Source organism: Mustela lutreola, chromosome 15 (assembly GCF_030435805.1).
Source record: "Mustela lutreola isolate mMusLut2 chromosome 15, mMusLut2.pri, whole genome shotgun sequence".
Classification (NCBI taxonomy): domain Eukaryota; kingdom Metazoa; phylum Chordata; class Mammalia; order Carnivora; family Mustelidae; genus Mustela; species Mustela lutreola.
In genome coordinates, this window is record NC_081304.1 from 50,117,498 (window position 1) to 50,139,685 (window position 22,188).

General features: G+C 39.8%; 1 long non-coding RNA gene across 1 annotated transcript; it reads left to right on the top strand.

The window, feature by feature from the left end:
• The first annotated feature begins 3,028 nt into the window (after window positions 1–3,028).
• LOC131816652 (uncharacterized) lies at window positions 3,029–10,258 on the top strand. The gene is made up of 4 exons (XR_009348135.1): window positions 3,029–3,337; window positions 5,158–5,244; window positions 5,975–6,064; window positions 9,151–10,258. It is a non-coding gene; the product is annotated as an uncharacterized LOC131816652 (long non-coding RNA).
• The last annotated feature ends 11,930 nt before the right edge of the window (window positions 10,259–22,188 follow it).

Below are 22,188 nucleotides of genomic sequence, written 5' to 3' on the forward strand. Positions count from 1 at the left end.
TGAGGCTGAACTGTGATATATAGATAACTACGCAAATGAAAGAGCAGTTATTACTAGGTGTTGTGGGTTCAATCACATTCTCCAAAATGAAATGCTGAAATCCTGAATATATATAAATATACATATATATACATATATGTATAATGTATATATATATGCACATATACACGTATACATACACACACACATGTACATGTGTCTTTATTTGCAAAGGGTATTTGCAAATGTAATCAAATTAAAATGAGGTCATACTGGATTAAGGTGGGCCCTAAACCTCATGACTGGTGTCCTTATAAAGAAAGAGGTTTGGAGGAAGAAAGATACACTGGAAAGAAGTCCACATGAAGACCAGGGCAGAAATGGGAGTTATGCTGCTGATGCAAGCCAAGGAAGGCCAGAGATTTCTGTCAACCATCAGAGGTTAGAAGAGGCGAGGAAGGATTCTTCCCTATAGCTTTCATAGGGAGGCATGGCCCTTCTACCTCCTTGATTTCAGACTTCCAAAACAGAGAGGATAAATTTCTGTTCTTTTAATCCATCTAGTTTGAAATAATTTGTTATGGCAGACCTAGGAAGATAAAACAACAGATGATTATTAACTTTAAGGAAATGCAAAGAGTTGTGCAAGGAAGTAACAGGTATAATACAGAAATCAGGTCCAGATACCATTTCTATAGACAGAATAATGTAAAAATCAATCAGTCAATCAATCAATCACAATATAACCATATTGGGAAAAGAGGGATAGGGGGCCTGGCAATTATATTTGTTTTTGGGCAGCAGGAGAATCAAATTCTTGCCTTCTATCACGTGAACTTTACCTTCTATCATAAGAACTCAATAGATAATGTGAAAATTGAGTAATATTGTTATAAGCTTCGTACATAGAGATATGAATAAATGGCCAAAGAAGCAGATAAAAGTTGAAAATGGTCATTTCTGAAGAATAAGACATGAGGAATTAGATCTTGGTGTACTCGACTGGACTGCTTTTCATTACTCATGTAGCACTATTTGGCTTATTAAATTATGCATGTATCAATTTTAATGGAAATAAAAACAAAATTCAAAAGGAAAAAATAGGCAAAAATGAACAGACAGTTCACAAAGAAAGAAGTTCAAACGAAGAACATATGAACACTTGCCTAAATTCAATGACAAGGCCAATTCATTTTAAAATAAATTTAAAAAATAAGTCTAATAATAAAAAATCAAATATTAAGTCTCCCACCAACTAAGCACAATTAGATTGGAAAGAAATTTGAAATTTGAAAATTGAATGTGTATACAATACTGCTAATCCACTCTGGCTTGGATCCAGGAAACTTTTGTACAGGATCAGAAAAAAAGCTTGTTTGAGAAAGTTAATCACAGTGTTGCTTAAAATAATGAAAATCTGGAGAGGATTAAATGTTCACACAACAGATATTTATCCATTCCAGATAAGATATTTTATATTTACATATAATACTATCTGGCATTGAAAAAGAATGAAAAGGAGTAAACCAACTTTATATATATGAAGACACGGAGTGAGAACTTTCAGTGAAAAAGAAATGCGAAGAACAGTTTGTCCAACCTATTACCAGCAAAACAAATTTGAAAACATACTAGCCATTCACTGTTCCTGAATATCTGAATGTAAAAACGTAAAAATATTAATTAGAGGGATACACGCTAAATTTGTGAGAGAAATCGGGTTGGAGAGAGGTTTACAAAATGAAACTGAGGGTGAATACAGAAAAAACACCCACTTCATCTGTATTATGTTAGTTCTTATATTTAAAAACTCTTTTAAGGATAGGAAATTGGTTCTGCAGATTTTGGGTCTGTGAGTCTCCATAACCATGTGAACTAATTCGCTATAATAAATATTACATTTTGGGGCTCCTGGGTGGCTCAGTGTGTTAAAGCCTCTGCCTTCTGCTCAGGTCATGATCCCAGGGTCCTAGGATTGACCCCGACATTGGGCTTTTTGCTCAGCGGGGAGCCTGCCTCTCTGCCTACTGGTGATCTCTGTCAGATAAATAAATAAGATCTTTTAAAAAAATAAATAAATATTGCATTTAACACAATTATTAAATAGTAATATATAGTATAATATGTATTTTAAAAATAAACACTCGGAAGGAAATATGAGAAAGTAGTATTAATTATCAATTCTGGGTAATAGATACTCAGGTTTTTAAAAATGGTATCTAGATATTTACTTGTATTTTTATTACTCAAATTTTAAAAACTAGATGTAAAAATGTTTTATTGGGAAATTACAAAATTTGACTCAAAAAGAGTGCAAGTGCCTGAAGAATCTAACAATCTATAGAGGATGCCCCAAAACAGTAGAGAACCATCCACTAAAAAAAAAAAACAAAAACAAACAAACAAAAAACGAAGCACTAAATCCATCCAGTTTTATGGGTGAGTTCTACCAAATGTTCCAGAAACAATGTCCTAACTCATCCTGTGAGGACAGCATAATCAAAACAGAGCTAGATTATTAGCACTCCAAATTCAGTAGGATATTAAAAGAAAAATCATCTTGCTTGAGTGAGACTGATAAAAAGTGCCTTCATGATTCAACATTAGGAAGGTAATTTTTATAATACACTAAAGTAAAAAATTAAGTGAGAAAAAATTTTAATCTTAAAGCTCAAAACTTAAAGTCCAATTGATATTTAAAAAAGTAAAATTTAGTAACCATATGTATTTGTTCAATTCTTTGCAAACAAGAAATAGAAGAAAACTTTTGAATGTAAAGGAAAAAACACTCCCCTTAGTCAAAAACAATCGAGGATGCCCTGCATCAAGGGCTAACCTATAAAATAAAATAAATTTTAAACATTCTAAATAAGAAAGCAAAGGTCAGCAGTTCCAGATTACATAACCCTTAGAATTTCCAAGAACATTTACCGACAGACTTAGAAATAACAAGCCTGGATTCATCTCTCCGCCTCTGGCGCCCCGCCCCCACGGCTCCGCCCCCTTGCCCCGCCCTCCACTGCTGGACCTGCGCGCGTGGAATTTTGGCGCCTGCGCGTGGGACGGAGGGAAGAAAAATGGCAGCTCCGAGCTTCCCCGCACCGCTGCATGGGCGCGTGGGCCGAGGCGCCTTCACCCATGTGTACGAGTCCGTGGAGGATAGGTTCCTGCTGCTGGAGGCGCTGGAGGCAGCAGCGGCTGAACTGACAGGATGCGAGGAGGACGAGGGTCCCCGTGGGAGAGGGCTTCAGCGTTCTGGAGAGGCGGCGGCAAAGGGGAGCCCGGGAAAGAAGGCGTGCAGTCCGCAGGAGAGGAGGCGGTGTCCGCAGACTTGGCGAACATGGATACCAGAACGCTGGTACAGACGATCTTCCTTTAGATACCTGTCCTGAGCGGGCCGGGTGTCTCTACTTTGCTGAGGTGTTGCTTTGGTCTGGGGAGCGCCACCGCTCCTTACTACGCCAGCGTGTATCTTTTCCACAAGCCCCCAGAGCAGTGATGTGATAACACGTTCAAAACTAAATATTCTGAAAACGTGGCTTATTAATATAATTTTTTTCGTAACTATTAGAAGGTGCGTGGCATTTAATTTACTCAGCATACAAAAGCACCCTATAGTAAGGGAAGGACACAAGAATGAAGTGAGATTGTGGGATCATGGCGTGAAGTATTTTGAAACCCACTGAACAGCATATTCTGCCCTGAACAACTAGCCAGTTCGCCACGTGTGGCTACAGAACCCTTGAAACGTGGCTAGTGCGCCTGCAGAGCGTAATTTTTCATTAACTGAAAATTTTAAATAGCTACAGAGCTAGCAGCCTATGGAATTTTCCCTAGCACTTTGTAAATAACAAAATTGACTTGAAGTGCCCCTCATACATTTTAAATGAGATTAAAAGAATGAATACCTGCGTTTTTTTTAATGAAGGGAATTTGAGTAATTAGATTTATTTAAAGATCAAGACTTGAAATTGGTATCTCAAGATGAAACAGCAGTCAGGCTTCATAGATCTGTATTTCTGGATTGTGTTTCTCTCTCTTAAATCTGGTCAGATTTTTCCATATGTAAAATGCCCCAACGCTTATTAAATCAGCTTTTCATTGTAAACGATGGAACTTTGGGATTTACTGGAATGTCGAATGGTATCTTTCTCTTTGTAATTTGTCTTTTAAATTTCAAGATAAAATTTCTTTTAAGTTTCAAGATACCCCAGAAAGATGTACAAGCACAAATTGCATTGCAAAGTATGCTGTGAAAGGAGCTGATTTTGTTATAAAGTCAGGTTATTTCTGTTCTTGGGATTCTGTTTATGAAAGCACGATAGTTATTTTCAAATAAAAGCCTCCTGGTAAGGTTCAACAGATAATTCAACAGGTAAGGTTGTCAGATAATGTGGATTGATTCCAAAAGTTAGAAGCTGCTAGAGTTTATTTTTGGGTAGTCGTCTGAGGCGTTAGTAGCCAGCAAGACCTAAATCCCATTAAACCCATTTCTGTGATGGAGTAACTAGTGCTTTTGATGCATATGTAGATTATAGAGAGGGAAGTAAATTTAATTGAAGGATAAAATAGAGTGTAATAAGGAATTTATTCAAAAGCATTTTAAAGTTATACTAATATTCTAAGATCAGATTCTGTGAGACTTTCTCTCTTCAGTGTACAGCTGTACAAATAATGAATTTCTTCCCTGCTCTAAATCTATTAAGAGAAAGGGGGAACTTTTTTTTCCCCTAGGATATCCTAATGGATTTGTGAATGTTATGTACTTTTAAATGATAGAGAAAACATCATAAATAAAGAGTATAATAACTAACCCTATCATTTTAGGGAAGTACTAAACTACTAAACCCTTGTGAGAAGGGTTGATGTTTTTCATATTAATATTTTCAACCCTCAACCTTATTCCATTGTTTTATATAATGTTTTGTGGTAATTAATTGGAATCCATCTATTTTATGGACTTTAATTACACACCCCAAACAATTCTGAGTTAAACAGTATTAAATGAGCACAAAGTGGTTGTCAGAAATTAGTGTGTTTATAAATTTCCTTTGTATTTCCATATATTTGCAGGCGAGTGATGCTGGAGAAATACACATTAAAAGTAGATTGAGCGTCATTTTCTGTGATGTATATTTTTATCCTACTATACTCATTTATTTTATTTTGCTTTTTTAGAGTGGAAATATGCCTTGAAGTAGGATCAGGGTCTGGAGTGGTATCTGTATTCCTAGCCTCTATGATAGGTCCTCAAGCTTTGTACATGTAAGTATAAGTATATCAAATTCATCCACATCTTCCACTAAGAAATTCACTGGGGTATGACTGCCTGAATGAAATCATTTTTGTAAATGAATGGTATATATCTGAAAGGGTCTACTTAAGTGTAGTAAGGACTCAGATTATAAATTATTCTTCCCTAAACATTTTAACTGCATGTTCAAAACTGTTCCATCATACTACATAATTTATAGAAGCAACAAAATAATTTTAGGGCATTTCTAAATTTGAAAATTTTTAGGCAAATAGCCTGATTACCAGAAAAAAGTTGAAAATTACTTAAATTTTTAAGAATATTTGAGAATATGGAAAGTTTAAAGAAGAAAATAAAAATCACTTGCAGTTCTATCACACATGGTCCAAAGTGTGTTTCTTTCTTTTTTTTCCCCATTTCCTATGTTTTTAATATTGTATCATGACTATTTTTCAAAAATTCCTTTTAAATTTCATTTTTGGGGTGGCATAGTATTCATTAGATTCGTAATTCCTTCAGATGTGTATGCATGTATGTGTAGTTTCTATTCTTGCACATTATATCAATATAACAATCTTTTTCATTAATATAACATCTTATTTCTTTTTCCTCCACCATTATTAAAGCATTTTCATTTTTTCTAAATCTGCTTTTTAAAAAAGCAGTGGAACATTTTAAAATTTTTCAGTAATAGGTTGCCTCATGGTCGCAAAATACAGTTTTCTTTCTTTCTGTTTCTAGGTGCTCTGATATCAACCCTGAAGCATCAGCTTGCACTTGGAGACAGCACACTGTAACAAAGTCCACATTCAGCCAGTAATTACAGACTTGGTGAGCTTTTCATCCTTGTCCAATAACAGTTAATTTTTTTAAAAATAAGTGAAGGTTAAGATGATTAGGTCAAAGAAGCTTGAGTGATAAATTAATTAACTTTTAACCCACTAAATAGTATACACCATAATTTACAAAGTAAATTCTTAACTGATGTACTTCATCTTGTCCAAAATTCAAAGGAAACTTCTACTGTCTTGGAAGGATCAGTCATCTTTTGGTCAGAAGTGACAGAGAATCCAGTTTAAACTGGCTTAAGTAAAGTGTGTGGCTTCAGGCACAGCTGGCTCCAGGAACTCAAATGATATGACAGGCATCTTTTTCTTAACTCTGAACTTCTCTGTTGGCGCTATTTCTAGGTAGTCTTTTTCTTCTTGGTAAGAAGAAAATTTGAGAATATGGAAAGTTTAAAGAAGAAACTTTCTCAGTTCTCAGCAAACACCTCATTATCCTTCCATCGAAAGAAACTCTTTCTATTTAGTCTTACAAGCCCCAGAAAGAGTATTGCTTGGATCATCTTGGATCATATGCCATCTCAAAATGTCTCACTGTGGCCAAAGGGGATTGAAATATGCAGATGATTGGTTGAGGCCTGAGTCATAGTCCCACCCCAACAGCTGCATTGGGATAAGCCCTACCCAAGCTAAATGGATTGAGAATGTGAGGATAGAGAATTTACCCATTAGAGATCAAGGAGATGAAATCAGAAGCAAGAGGAGAATGAGGCCTGGAGAGATAAAAAAACACATCACAATTACAGAACCACCATTTCAAGTTACACATATATTTCCCAGTCACAGTTTTCCTTTAATATTTTAATTAGTAGGACTTGGATAATTTTGGATATTTGTTGTTGTTATAAGTGCTTTTTTGTAAGCAAAACATCTTAACACCATGTATCAGATAGGGATAAGAAATAAAAATGCTTTCCGTGCTTCTTGACGTGTATTCTTATTGTTAAGAGTATTTAGTTTTTCTGCTTTTTTAAACTCAGAAGTTATTTTTCAGCTTAGAAGGAATTAAGCAAAATATGTAAGAAATTCTTACCTATTAGAACTTGTTACTGCTATTAAAAACTAGATTATCAAGAAAGGTACTTAGGTGAGTTACATGATTTACATTAATTTACATAATTTACATTAAAGGTTTTGCCCTTTAAAATTTTAACTTACTTCTTTATTGTCTCTATGACTAGTGTTAAATATATGGTTTTGGTATATAAAAACTTTAAATAAGAAATTAAAAATACCTTTTTTTTAACAGAGGTGGAAACTGAGGTGAGGTTCATTTTTTAAAGTCATGTAACTAATAGAGTGATAATTACAGAATTTAAGCCCCGACAAATGAGTCTAAATCTAGAAGTCTCATGGCTGTTTCAGGACATGGCTCATGGTCTTCCATGCCAGTCAGCTCTTTCTGTGGTTTGAGTGATGGTGACCCTGAATGCTGACAAAGAAAGAAGGAAGAAGGAGGCATTAGCGTAGGTATTATGATCCACTTACAAAACTCTGTGTTTGTTTAATATTCAGAACACTAGGCATAGATTATCACAGCCATGATAAAAATCATTGTTTTGTTTGTTTGTTTTTTTGTTTTGTTTTGGTTTTTTTGTTTTTAAGATTTAATTACTTAACACAGAGAGAGATCACAACTAGACAGAGAGAAAGGGGGAAGTAGGCTCCCTGCCGAGCAGAGAGCCCAATGTGGGGCTTGATCCCAGGACCCTGAGATCATGACCTGAGCCAAAGGCAGAGAGGTTTAACCCACTGAGCCACCCAGGCACCCCCAAAATCATTGTTTTAGATAACTAAGCTTACCTGTTTACAAAGTAGTACTTTTAATTTGCTTCTTTTTGTTTTAGAAAAAAAGACTTTTTTCAGATATGGCATATGGCTTTCCTGACATTCCTAAAATAAACTAAACATAACTTAAAATAAACTAAACATAACTTTATCTTTGATTGATTCAGGGTCATTAAAATGAACATTAGTTGCTATTCTGTGCTAGCTGTGATGAGGATTACTCAGGGCTTTCTTCCTTACACTGAGTAGCTAGAGCCTACAGTGATTTTGAGTTTTCATTTCCTCTCTTTGTCTCTTTTCTCTTGCTTTATGTTGTCTTATTTTACTGTTACCTGTTAGTGGCATTTCCGCTCTCTCTTTCCATGTGCTGTTTGCTAGAAGACCAAACAAGTGATTTAGTTAAACTTGTATTTAAGCTAAGAGTTCAGGGGCCCTAAATAAGAGCCTCTCATATAAATAAAGTGCATTTTGCTGTTTGAATTTAAAACTTTTTGTCAGAGGCCTTTTTTGCTTACTTCCCCATTTTTAGATCTGTTCTAATGCTCTGAGACCACGCAAAAGCTGAATGTGGATGGGTGAAGGGTGTGTGTGATTAGACCTTATATCCAGTCTACAGTAACTTTGTCATTTAATCCATTTTCTTTTTAAACTACATAATTTTCTGTATTTTAATATCAATTTTGCCCTTTATTTAAAATCTATACTGCAATGATGATTAATATATAGTACCTCAGAACAATTTTTTAAAAGATTTTATTTATTTATTTGACAGAGAGGTAGAGAGCACAAGTAGGCAGAGCAGCAGGCAGAGGGAGAAGGAGAAGCAGGCTCTCCACTGAACAGGATGCCTGACATGGGGCTCATTCCCAGGACCCTGGGATCATGACCTGAGCCAAAGGCAGCTACTTAATGACTTGAGCCACCCACGCACCCCCACCTCAAAGCCATTATAAACAATTACAAAGCAAATTCTTTTTTAGTTTCCCTTCTTAACATTTCCGGAAATTTACCTTCTGGACTTTTTTTTTTTTAAACAATGTGAGAAACTTAATTTCTTTATGTAATTGAAAATTGGTTATTTCAAATGTATTTCCTCATGCTGCAGTATCACTACCAAAAGGAACAGCAGATAACTAGTCATCTTCCTACTTGCAGACAAAGGTGTTCCTGAATCACTTCCCTCAAAAATGTTACTTTTCACTTTTTAAATGAATAGAGAAAGAAGAGGTACCTCTGTAACCCTCCTCAAAGATACTATTCATGTGTTCTCTTTGAACTTTACAGTTAACAGGCCTATTAAAACGACAAACAGAAATGCTTTTAGGAACCTGGATAAAATGGAAGTTGTAAGGCTGTGTGTATATAGCCCAGTGATGTGTCCAGTGCTGAGATGGTAAGACTGAGTGTTAAATAACTTTTTACATCACATGATGTAAAAGCTCTTTCCTCTCTAATCCTCCTTCAGCCATTTTGATTACATCTGGGAGAAGGTCTCAGTTTTAACACCTTTTAAACACTTGCAAAGGTCTCTTTTTTCCCTCTCTCTTCAAGATTTTATTTATTTACATATTTATGAGGTTACTCATTAGCACAGTAGGTAGCGAATCAGTCTCATATTTACCTATTTATGTATTTATTTATTATTTATTTGAATGACAGACAGAGAGAGAGCACAAGCAGGGCAGAAGAAGGAGAGGGACAAGCAGTCTCCATGCTGAGAAGCCTCCCTCCCCCCACAGTGGGCAGGTGGGTGTGGGAGTGCTTCATGTGGGGCTCCATGTGGGACTCCATGTGGGACTCAATCCTAGGACTCTGGGATCATGATCTGTGCTGAAGGCAGATGCTTAACTGACTGAGGCCCCCCAGGCGCCCCTTCAAATGTCTCTTTAACAAAGAGGCAGAAGGCCTGCATCACCCTCAGACTGGAAGCAATAACTATAACCATGACATTTTTAAAAATTTATATCCCATTTATTCTTGTAGTCATTTCTATTTCCAGGAAGTAATACTGATTTCCCTTTAGAGCAAATTTATTTAACAACAACAACAACAAAAAAGGTCCATTTAAAGAAAAATATTTAGTGAATAATGGTAGGTCTCTATACATATATAGGAGAATTGTAAGAATGTTAATAAAATACCTGATACTTCGGACACTGCCTTGAAGTATTTCAGCTATTCCATCTCAAGAAACAGCCTCAGGGGGTGCCTGGTTGTTACAGTTGGTTAAGTGCAGTTGCTAGGTGACTGACTCTTAATTTCAACTCAGGTCATGATCTCAGGGTTTGTGGGATAGAGCTCCACATCAGGCTCCATGCTCAGTGGGGAGTCTGCTTCCTCTTCCTCTGCCCTTTTCAGGCATGTGTGCTTGTGTGTGCGCTCTGTCTCTCTCTCTCAAATAAACAAATCTTAAAAAAGAAAGAAAGAAAGTAAGAAATAGCTTTAGAGTTCATGGATGAGAGTCTGTACAAAGTGGTAATTGAAGGAAATGGCTTTAGGGGTGAGAGCCCATCCAGATACGGTGTTTTTAGTTTGCTGTGCCTGTGACAGTGCAGGGTGGCATGCCGAGACATGGTTTTGTGAGTATGTATATAGTTCATCATCAGAGGAACCAAAGGAATACTTTAAATGGCATTGTGCCTTGAAAGCACTTTGTTTAAAAAGACATTTTTGTTGCAGGTTCACAGAAAATTGCACCCAGTGGTTTAAAGATTTACAAAATGCCAGACAACTGAGATTTTCAGTGTCTCTTCCACAATTTTCAGGCCTCTCTAATTGTCCCATCCAATATATTTATTTATGTATCTTTATTTTATGAGTAAAGTAGAAAGCAAATATATATATATATATAGATAGATAGATACATATATATTTGTGCATATATATGTGTGTGTGTATATGTATGTATGTATGTATATATATGTATATGTATGTATATATATTTGTGCATATATATGTGTGTGTGTACACATATATATATGCACAAATATATGTGTATCTATTTTTATACATATGTATTTTTGGATGTTTTTTGTTATCTCATAAAACATTTCTCTTGGTTACAGAAAATAAATGTTTAAGTTAGAGCAATAGGTTTAAAGCATATGTATATCTATATAGAACATAGGAGAGCTTGCTTCCTTATTTAATCTTCGAAAAACCTATATCTGAAAGAAAATGTAAAAATATTTATCTCTGTATACAGTTTTAGCCCTCTAATACATTTTTCTCTAAAAACATGGGAAGAAAGTATTTTTAAAGATTTATGTATTTATCTGTTTTAATTCTGAGTCCAGTTTAAAATTCTGACTATTGAAACATTTAGGTCAAAGTCTTATTACCGAGATTGAAGGAAAAAGTTGATCTTCTGGTGTTTAATCCCCCCCTGTGTAGTGACTCCACATGAAGAGATAAGATGGGTAACAAGATTTAATTATTAATATTTTCAGCTATTTTCTTTACAAAATCAAATAAACTTATTATATGACATTAGTCAGCTGCTGATTAACACAAACCAGTCTGATATTACTCATAATTGTCAATAGTTAAGTATGTTGGCAGACAAAGGAAAGGAATCTCAAAGTAATGGAAATACAGTGACCCATATTATCCTTAAAATTCCTATCAAAATCAAGCCATATGTTTAAATTTTTGTGTGTGTTCCCTTTATCATGAATGGTAAATTTGCAAAACAATATTTTTAAACATCCTTAAATTCATTTTAGGAATTCTTTCTGAAAGTCAACAATTTCCTCCTTTCACAAGTGTAGGGGCACTGATTCTTATTTCAGGTAGGGAAAAGAAATATCTTGAAATATATGATTTGGAAAACCTCAATAATGAAGAGGTAAATCATATCTGAATTGAAAGAGAGAATGGTCAAGGCAGACAAAGTTTAATAATGAACTAAGGCCAGCTTTCCTTGAACTTCTCATGACCTGTTTTATTCATCAATGAAGCATGGCCAGGCTGATAAACATTACATTGTCCTCTGCCAAGATGGCAAAGTCTGTGTAGCTGCTATCACTACTAAGGGCAGCTAAGCAACTAAGAACTTGTTGCTCCTCTGACTAGGAACTCCTATGAGAAGGAAGTCATTGTTACAAGGTTAACAGAGATTTTAGCCAATGCAACTTAATACAACTCTTTAGAAAGGGACTGTGTGAATAAATCTCAAGAATGATAAAAATGTTTCAGTCCAATAATTTCAGTCTTGACATATAATTTAAGAAAATCATTCAAGGGACGCCTGGGTGGCTCAGTTGGTTGAGCCTCTGCCTTTGGCTCAGGTTGTGATCCCAGGACTCTGGGATGGAGACTTGTGTCAGACTCCCTGCTCGATGGCTTCTCCCTCTGCCTCCCGCTCCCCCTGCTTGTGAACTCTCTCTTGCTGTTTTTCTCTCTGACAGATAAGTAAATCTGAAAGAAAGAAAGAAAGAAAGAAAGAAAGAAAGAAAGAAAGAAAGGGAGAAAAGAAAAAAAAATCTTTCAACAGTAGATTAAAAGTTGATGTTCAGAAAATATGCTTATTGCATGTTTATTTATGATGGCAAATAATATAAACCTATATATGTAACAGAGGAAATGCAGTTAAGTAAATCATGGTCTACCAGGTCTACAAACTTCTGGCAAGACTAGTGAATGAAGAGGAGATTCTGGGAACATGGGGACATGAATGGGCTTCCTTTCTCCCACATTTCCACTACTAAGCTACATACTTGCTTCCCTGACTCTCCTGCTGTCACTAAGTAGTTCCCATTCTGTCATGGGTGATCTTTCTTTATCTCCAGATTGTCTCACCCTATCCCTCTCCCTCCTCCTCTGCACCTTCCTCTGCTCGCACAAGAGCTAGCACATGCAGTCTCTCTCAAATAAAGCCAGGACGCCTGGGTGGCTCAGTCGGTTAAGCATGTGCCTTTGCCTTAGATCATGATCTGGTGTCCCAGGATCAGATAGAGTCCCACATTGGGTTCCCTGCTCAGCAGAAGAGTCCACTTCTTCCTCTCCCTCTGCCTGCTGCTCCCGCTGCATACTCTCTCTCTCTGTCTCTTAAATACATACATAAATAAAATCTTTAAGAAAAATAAAAATTCAAATGAAAATTCCAACTTGTATTGTGGTTGACCCTAGGTCAGAAAGTAGCCAACTGAAAATAGTTATTGGCACTTAGGAGACTAAGTGACATACGAGAGAACATTTCTCCCTATGGAGGCCAACCCAGAGCCATGCATGCCTCCTGGAGTCCCTGCTTCAAACAGTCATGAAAACAGAAACAATATTGGGCCCTGCAAGCAGCCTGTCAGAGAATTAACCGAGTGCCCTCAGGAAGATGCAGCACAGGTATAGACATGACACAACAGGTGGACAACTATTTGCAAAACAGCAAGATGTCAAAGCTGCATTAGAATTGTATTATCTCAAAGTACTGTCTAGAAACTGTTATCCAATAATACAGCCTGTAAGTGTGCAAATGTGGAGACCGTGAATGTGGCTAAGAATCCAGAGTCTGTTAGTGGTTCCGAATAAAGAAAGACTTGTGGATTCAGAAACCTCTGCCCTCCAGCAAAAACAAGGGGAAAGATTGATTTGTCATGGCATTATGAGGAGGCGGTTTCTGAAAGATCACAACAACAACAACAAAAAATGCTGCCCCCTTCTGCAAGGGTTTGGTAAAGGTGGGATGGAGCACTGTCTTTCCACGAAGGAGAGAGGAAGCAAGGGTGAGAAAAGGTACATGGGTCTCGTCCAGGCATCATGGCAAAGCTGTCTCTTGAGATGCCATCCACTTCAGTGCTGGGAAATCTGTACTTTTAGGTCACCTCATGCTGTGCAGGTCCCACAGAATCTGGAGATTTCCTCCAGTGTGCCACGTGAATCCAAGAGCCTATTCCCTGGAGTTTGGCAGCACAGGGTTGCTTAGTAAGACCTGATATGGGCCTTTCCAAAAGGCTTGAAGAGGTTTTTTTTTTTTTTTTTTTTCTGGAGTTCTTTTCCGGTAGGCCAGATCTCCAGGTTGCAAGATGGGATGATTAAGGTCATCCCCTAAAATGCACTGGGGAACCATGTTGTTTTTAACATGAACAATTAAGCCCTTATATATTAATTTCCATTCATGTTATTTATAAATTCCCTTTATTAATCTTCATAGCCTGAAAATTACACATGGCCTGTGTGGACTGAGAAATCTAACCCAAAATGTGAGCTTACTACATCTACTCACATTGGAGGTACCTAGAGGAATACATATAAAATTTACTCTACAGGAATGTGCTTTAAAGCCAGGCATTAATATATTCCCATTGAAAAACTTTTGAGAAAATAAACAGAACCCACACAACAGTAAAGAATGTGAACCAAAGAGCCTCCTAGATGGGAATCTCTCTTTTCTTCCTCCGTGACCTCATTTGGTATCATCTCCCCATGACCCAGAAGCTTCATTCACTCTTGTGGAATATGCTGCGATGGTTCGTTTTTTGTGTTGGCTTCACTGGTCCACAAGGTGACCAATTGGGTGAAACTTTGTTCTGGGCCTATGAGAGTGTTTCTGGATGAGACTAACATTGGAATCGGTTACTCAGTAAAACAGATTGCCACCCAATGCTCCTGGGCTTCATCCAACTGACTGAGCCAGAACAAAAAGGCTGAGTAAGGGAGACGCCCCTCCTTCTAACCCTCTCAATGTCTTTGAGCTGGGACATTGGTCTTCTCCTGCCTGGGTCATAACTGTGTGAGCCAGTTTCTAATAAATCCCTCTCTAGAGAGAGAGGACATGGAGATGTAGGTATAAACAGTCAGTTGTTTCTCTGAAGAATGCCGACTAATACACATTCAATTCCTCCTCCTGGTTTAGTTCCATTGATTTAACTCCTTCCTTTCTTTGGGAAATGAGGATCCCGGTTAGATGCCCTTTCTGACCTAAACACTTTAGACCACACAGATCCGCAGTTCCCACCCCAGTGAATGGAAACACCACTCTGTGGTCCAGATCGTGGATCTGCATTGTCACAGCTCCGTCCTAGGGGGGCTTTGGGTAGTTTGCCATGTTCTGCCAGGGCCACGAGAAGCCCTTATTATTTGCCAAGTGGACTGATAAGAGGCCACATCCTGTGTCAGCTACAGGAGAAACAGAGCAGAACAACAAGTGGATGAACCCAAAGAGCAGACCGCTTGCGAATGAAAAATGAAATGAAATGAAAATTGAATGGAAAATTAAATGAGAAAATGCTTGTTCAACCAATTAGGAAATCTGGGTTCAATTCAGATTAAATCAGCAATTTAATAGGACAGATGGGTATTTTAAAATTTTTCTTACAAAGACAGGAAACCTGCACCGGGGAAAGTTAAAATCCCTTTTAACTGATGATTAAATAAAAAATTCAAATGATTTATTTGATCAAGAAACAGAGGAACTCAATCTAAAGTAGTCTCAAGGAGGGAAAAAAGGACTGATAGAATGAGAGTGCAGATTTAGACATTAACTAAAATCGAGTAGAGAATATATGAAAATGATGGATATAGAAATATCATTGAAAGCCGGAGATTTGCCACATTCCTCATATCTAAATGTCACAGTCAAGTACTTCTACTTATGCTCAAGTCCCAGGCCATGCTGTGCTATGTGATACATCCCAGACCCAGAGGAGGAAGGAAACCTCCCAATTTCTTTGAATGAAGCCCTGTAGCCTGGATCACGAAGGCTGCGTGACACAACCAAGTCGAGAAAGCCTCCCTCCCTCAGCCGCACTCGTAAATGCAGACTCCAATGTCCTCACTGCAATAATAGCAGCTATCATCTCTCAGGAAATTAAAATCCTAAAAGAGATGATGAAAAAGCCTCAGAAGAGGAATGCAGAGATATTTAAGAACATATCAAATGGTATAGAATAGATTAATAGTTGCACAGGCAGAAATAAAAGGACAATAAAGGGCGAAAATATATCAGATGTAACCTGAGCCGCCTCCCACCTCTGCCCCAGAGACCCAGAGGCCCCTGAGGATGATGCGTGACCCAGGCCAACTGTTCCCCCGAGTGGCGCCATTTGCACAGTGACTAGGAGAATGGACTGTGGATCCAGGCCACCAGGATTCCAGTTTGGCCACATCATTTCCTTTGTGACCTTAGTGAGCTACCCAATTTAAGTGCCCCAGTTTCTATAACTGAAAAATGCTGATAATAATAGTACCTGCCTCCTGGGGTAGACATAAGAGAGGGGTGAAGGAATATACATGAAGTGCTTAAAATGGCAAGATGACAGTTCAGTGTGCTCTTGTTGGTATTTGCATCATTATTGTCACTGTTGGTATCTTACTGAAGCCAGCTCTCTGAGATTTTCTCTCACTCCCTCCTCCAAAAGAGTGACCTAGATGGGCATCTGGGTGGCTCAGTCAGCTAAGGGTTCTACTTTTGATTTGGGCTCAGGTCGTGATCTCAGGGTCCTGGGATGGAGCCCCAAGTTGGGCTCCACTCAGCAGGTGGTCAGCTTGAGACTCTCTCTCCCTCTGGCCCTCCCCACCCTCTCTAAAATAAATAAATAAATAAATAAATAAGTAAACAATCAAATAAGTAAATAAATCTGAAGGAGACAAAGAATAAGAAGAGGGAGAGGAGAAGGAGGAGGAGAAGAGAGACCTAGATGGGGAGGAGGGAGGATGGGGAAAGTTTCTGTTGTGCTCAGAAGGCAGCATCCAGAGACTAACATCTATTTTGTTCAACCAGTGGGATTTTGTGTTTATTTACTGTCACAGATTAAGGTAACAATGATGAGGCTTAATTATTTGTCTAAAAAAGTTGTACAAGTCACTGTGGCTGTTTAAAGTTTGGTTTTCAATTCTTGATTTTCAAAGGCCTTTTATCTGTAAAAAGAAACAATCTGTCCTGGAGAAAATTCATTATTGTATACTGTTTACCACGTGCTTTGAGAACGCACAAATAAAGGTTTTGTTTTAAAAAAAAAAAAAAAATAGCAGGCCCAAAATGGAGTCATTTGTGCTAGACCCACCAAGACTTAATATCTTAAGCTAATTCCTATTTCAACCTACTTCAGAAATAGTCTTAACTGGTCAGTGTGGAATTTTCTGGTCAGCACCAATGATGTAAACTGCCACATGGCTCCTTTCCCTCCTCCAAAAGAAAATGAAGTAATCCCCCTAATATACCCTTTTATCCTCAAAAGGAAGGTGACTTCACCCGGAGCAATTATTTAAAAAAAATATATTATGATTTAGTTGACTTGTCTTTAAAAACCTTTCCTTATCTGTAGACTTTGGAATGCCTTTCTAGTGTTAGGATGTTGGCTGATTCATGAATCATTTGATAAAACCAATTAGATCTCTAGAACTGACTTATTTCAATATTTGTTGCTTAGCAGTCTTGACATTTCTGTTTAATTCTAAATATTTGAAGAAAATCCTGCCATCTTCTGTGTTTTCCCATTTGAGATGGACTCAGTCTTTTTATATTTTTATTAGGAGAATAAGAAGATTCAAAGATGGTTTTCAGAAATATAAGGCTCTTGCTTTCTTCTCTCATTTGGTCCCAGGAAATTTGAAATCTAAACATCTTTGAATAGGAGATCTCAAATAATTATTTTCTGGAGTCTCTGTCATTTTAATAGTACATGTGAAAAAACCCGCTCTGTAACTTTTAATTAATTTTTCATGAAGAAAAGCTACAAATAAAAGTTTCAAAGATATTTTTTATTTTTTTTTTATATTTATTTGACAGAGATCACAAGTAGGCAGAGAGGCAGGCTGAGAGAGAGGAGAAAGCAGGCTCCCTGCATAGCAGAGAGCCCAGGACCCTGGAATCATGACCCAAGCTGAAGGCAGAGGCTTATAACCCACTGAGCTACCCAGGCGCACTTTTAAATTTTGTTTTAATCTTCTAAATTTTTAAGAATTTTTAAGTTGGTAAGTTCTATGAGATAAGATTTTGGTATATAATACTATACAACTTTTCTGGTCTTTTTTTCCAACAAAATATTCACTTTGTTGAAAGAACTCATAGTTTTTTTCTTAGTTCAGTTGTTAAATTTTCAAAACAACATATATAATTTAAAATGGATGTTCTTGGACTAAAGTATCTGGAGAGTTAAGACAGTATTTAAACTAATATTGCCTGCATATCCCTGTGTTTTAAATATCACTGATAACCAAATGAGATTATATTTACGTTTACAATATGTTATAAGCATGCTACAAAAATAAAGTTATTGAAAACTTAGAAAAATTCATCAAGTTTATTCACTGATCTAGGTTTTTTTTTTTTTTTTTTATTCTTTAGGTTATTCCTTTGCTTTCTATCTCTCTGAAATAGAAATATAACAGAACTATTTGTTCTGTGTCTCCATTTCAGGCACAAAACCTCTGTAATTTCCAATGAGGATAGCAATAAAGGTTTCTTTTGTTATGTTAATGAGGTGGCTTTTGGCTCTCACCTAGGAACGGGGGCTGGTTGGCAGTGGGGTCAACTTGTGATTAGAGGCATGGACCCTTGAGTCCACCAGCCAGACCTCTGGGGAGAGAAGACAACTGGACATGAAGATCAATGGCCAATAGTCAATAATGTAATCAATCATGCCTGTGAAATAAAACCTTCATAAAACATTTCTCATAACATCATGTATTTGTAAACCAGGCTTTGATTTTAGACTTTCTGTTTTAGCCAAACTAGCAAAAAGGGTGAGGTTTTTGTTTTGGTTTTGGACATTCTCATATTTGGAATCATAAGGGTTCTGTGCCCAACTTCACCACGGGTGTGGGAGGGGGTGTTCCACTCACCAACAATTCTCTGACACCAGGTAAGTGTGCGTGTAACTCCAATCTGAAACTATCTGTGTGGACGCAGATACCTGGAGAGAGCAGGGGCTCAGTCCCACAAAACTGTCCCCCTGCCACACACATATTTCACACTTCAGACAAGAGTCATAAATCTGGGTTGTCATCTGTGCCACCGACCGAAGTATTCTAGGAATTACAGCCATTACTGTTACGGCTACCACTGTGGGATTGGCCTTGCATCAGACCATACAAACCACACAATTTGTGCAAAAATGAATGAGAATGCTAGCAAGGCTTGGAATCAACAAACAGTCCTAGATCAAAGATTTCATGAAAGAGTCTCTGATTTAGAAGAAGCCATAATATATATAGGAGAGAAGATCTTCTAAATATAAGGCTTCACCTTCCGTGTGATTAGAATGTTTCTTCCTTCTGTGTTACTCCTACACCTATAATAAATCAGAAATACCGTGGAACAAGATTTCACCATATTACTAGTCATTATGGCGGTAATTTAACTGTGGATATTAAAGAGCTTCAAGATTTTATTCAGGGCATTCCTTGCTATCCTTACAATCAGTTCAAGAGTGAGTTTCGCACAAATAATGTGCGAAATGATTCTGTCTGATGTAAACCCCTTTGCTTGGATCAAAACACTGGTCTTGGCGTTATAGGTGGAATGATGACACTTTTTATTGCTATAATCATATTACGCTTAGTCCTCAGATGCTCACGGAAATCTTTCTGATGACTAATGGTTCAAGAACTTGAAAAACGGATTTTGCTGCTTCTGCATTAACAAAAAGGGGGAAATGGAACCATCCCTCAGAATGATAGGCTGCTTAAAATATCACTAATGAGAAATGGTACTGGTCACGCAAGCATGCTTGACGATGACCTTGAGAAAACCTGTACTACCAGCAGGCCTCCAGTGGAGAGGAGAATACAAGTCCTTGAAGCACAGCCACTCAGGGTGGAACATCACCTGTTTCCCTTTTCCATTGTCTCCCCTGCCTCATGAAATCCTGCTGTTAGAATAATCCCTTTATGTGCGCTTGCTCAGCCAAAAATTCCATGCTGCTGGGCCAGGCACAGCCTACTCTGTTTACCTACAAGACTATGGTCGACGTAGGCCTCCCATTCCTTCTGGTTGACCTACAAGACTCATGACTAATGTATAACCTCCTCCTTTGTTGGTTGTGATCTTGTATCTAATAAATACGGGACTGAGGAGTTTTGGGGCGTGACAGTCCTTTCAGCGTGGTCCCTGTTCCCTCCCTCTCCCAGGTGACTTGTTTGTTCCTCATTCTTCTCCCCAGTGCCCTCAGGAAGGGGCCCCCAAATGCCTGGCAGAGGGAAGAGATGCACGGAGGGAGGCCTGGTGCTTGTGTGAAGTGGGATGTCACTCAGCGCTCAGGGAGCTGTCATACCCTCAAGGCAAAGCTGTCCTCCTGTGCCCTGAGCCACAACCTTTGATGCCAGACCTATACTCTAGGCCAGGAGTGTCTTTACATTGCCCTAGGGCTGTGAAGCAAAAAGATTCCGTGGCGTCCCCAGTGGGAGAGCAGCAGCGCTTCCAATAGACAAGGGTGAGTCTCCCCACTTTGCCCTCCCCAGGCCAGTGTTCTCCCAGGCCCATGCCCGAAACGGAAAACCTACTCTCACTCTTCAAGGGTCCGTCCTTCTTGCCCTACCCGCTCTGCTGGGCCACGGGAACCTGGAAACGATGGCGTCGGGCTTCCCATGCCAGCACCCATTCGGCTCCCAACTTTTGCCCACTTGACCCACAGAAGAGACTCAGGAGAGTTATGCAGAGAAACTAGAACAGGCTTTAATTAATGAAATTAACACTACCTAAAGGTTCTGCGAAGAACATGGGGAGAGGGGAGGGGAAACCTGTGGGCAGCAGCAGAAGTCCCAGGAGCTGTGGGACTGGAGGCCAAAGGGACACGGATCTCCATGTACTGTCCCAAGGCCCATGGCTGCTGGGATCACAGACGAGGCCTCAAGCCCCCACCTTCCTTCAAACTGGTGGGTCAGGGATTGGGAAGTTTCCCAACATTGGGTGGTAGGCTGGGAGCCCGGTTTTGCTCCAAGACTGGGCTTGGTTTGTGTCTCCCATTCCACACTAGTCTTGCACCGGTGTCAACAGGAAGGAAGTGCAACACCAGCTACTTCTCCAGGAAGGTATTGGCTCAGCCGAGCCTCTGCCTTTTGGGCCCCAAGGAAGTGGGCTGTGATGTGGAGGAAAATGGCTTATTGCACGGAGCAGATCTTTTGCGTCCTCTCCGGTGCTGGGCAGGGGATGAGGGGTTCTTGGTGGCAAGGCTGCTCTGGGCCTTGCTGACCAGGGAGGTGGGGCCACTAGGAGGAGAGGCCAGGATGCTCCCATCCCTGCAGACGGCCTTGCTGGAAATGCTGCAGCCATCTGATCTGGAGCTCTTCTTGGTCTTCTTGGTCAGGTGCCTGGGGATGTGACTGAAGCTAGGGGCACTCGGGGCTCCCGACACAGGCTGGTTCGTTGTGCTGGCTCCAGCGGTTCCCGACAGGGTGCTCTGGCGTGGGCGGCCCCCTGTGTTGGGGCCCAGGCTTGCCCTGGAGCCCTGTGGGCCGCTTGGGGCCCTGCTCATTCCTGCTGTGATGTTGAAAGCCCCAAAGCTGGAGCACAAATCTGCATCATCTCCTCTCCCCAAACCTGGGGGTGCTGTGGAAAGCCCCATGCTGATGGAGGCCAGCATTGTGTTGCCTCCTGGGGGGCGGGGCTGCTGGCTAATGGGCCCAGCATGGGACACGGCACCGGGCAGCTGGGTGACAGCTGTCAAGCCACGGGCAGAGGCTGCGCCAGGGGCGAGTACAGCGAGAGAGGTAGCCGAACCTGGGTGGGCACTGGCACAGGTGCCCTGCGAGGCAGATGCGGGTAAGGGAACCGCATAACCTGCCTGGGTGTCACTACCCAAGGACAGCTGGACTACTGCTGTACTCAGGGACTGGAGAGGGTTTGGAGCCTGAGCTGCCGGCTGTCCATGCGGGGGAGAGCTGTGAAAGGGGCTGGCTCTGGGCCACTGCCCACCAACAGCCCCGAATGGGGCCTGGGCAGTAGATCCCAGGTTGCCACTCCCCCCAGGCAGCGCAGGCAGCCCTGTGGGGACTGTGACTGAGGCCTTTTTGTCCCTGGACTGCATTGAGAGGGCCTGGGTAGATGCAAAGTTGCTCCCACTGCAGCCAAGGTGAGACCCCAAGAGGAGAGGCTGGGAAGAACGGGAGCAGTCCACAGAGGTGACCTGGGAGTCAGAGGCTGACAGGGGAGCAGCAACTGCACTAGGCAGGGCCAAGGCACTGGATGGGCAAGTTGGGCCACAGCTGGAGGTGGCCTCTGTGTCCCCTCGAAGAGCATCTTGGATGCGCTGGAGAGCAGCTGTCTTTTCCTGATCCAGGTCCTCAGCAGTCACTCGAAACCCCAGCTCAGGGGGTGACGGCAGCCTCAGTGGCTCCCCTCGCCTGTGTGGCAGCAGTGGAAACTTGCGTTTTTGGGGCCTGGAACAG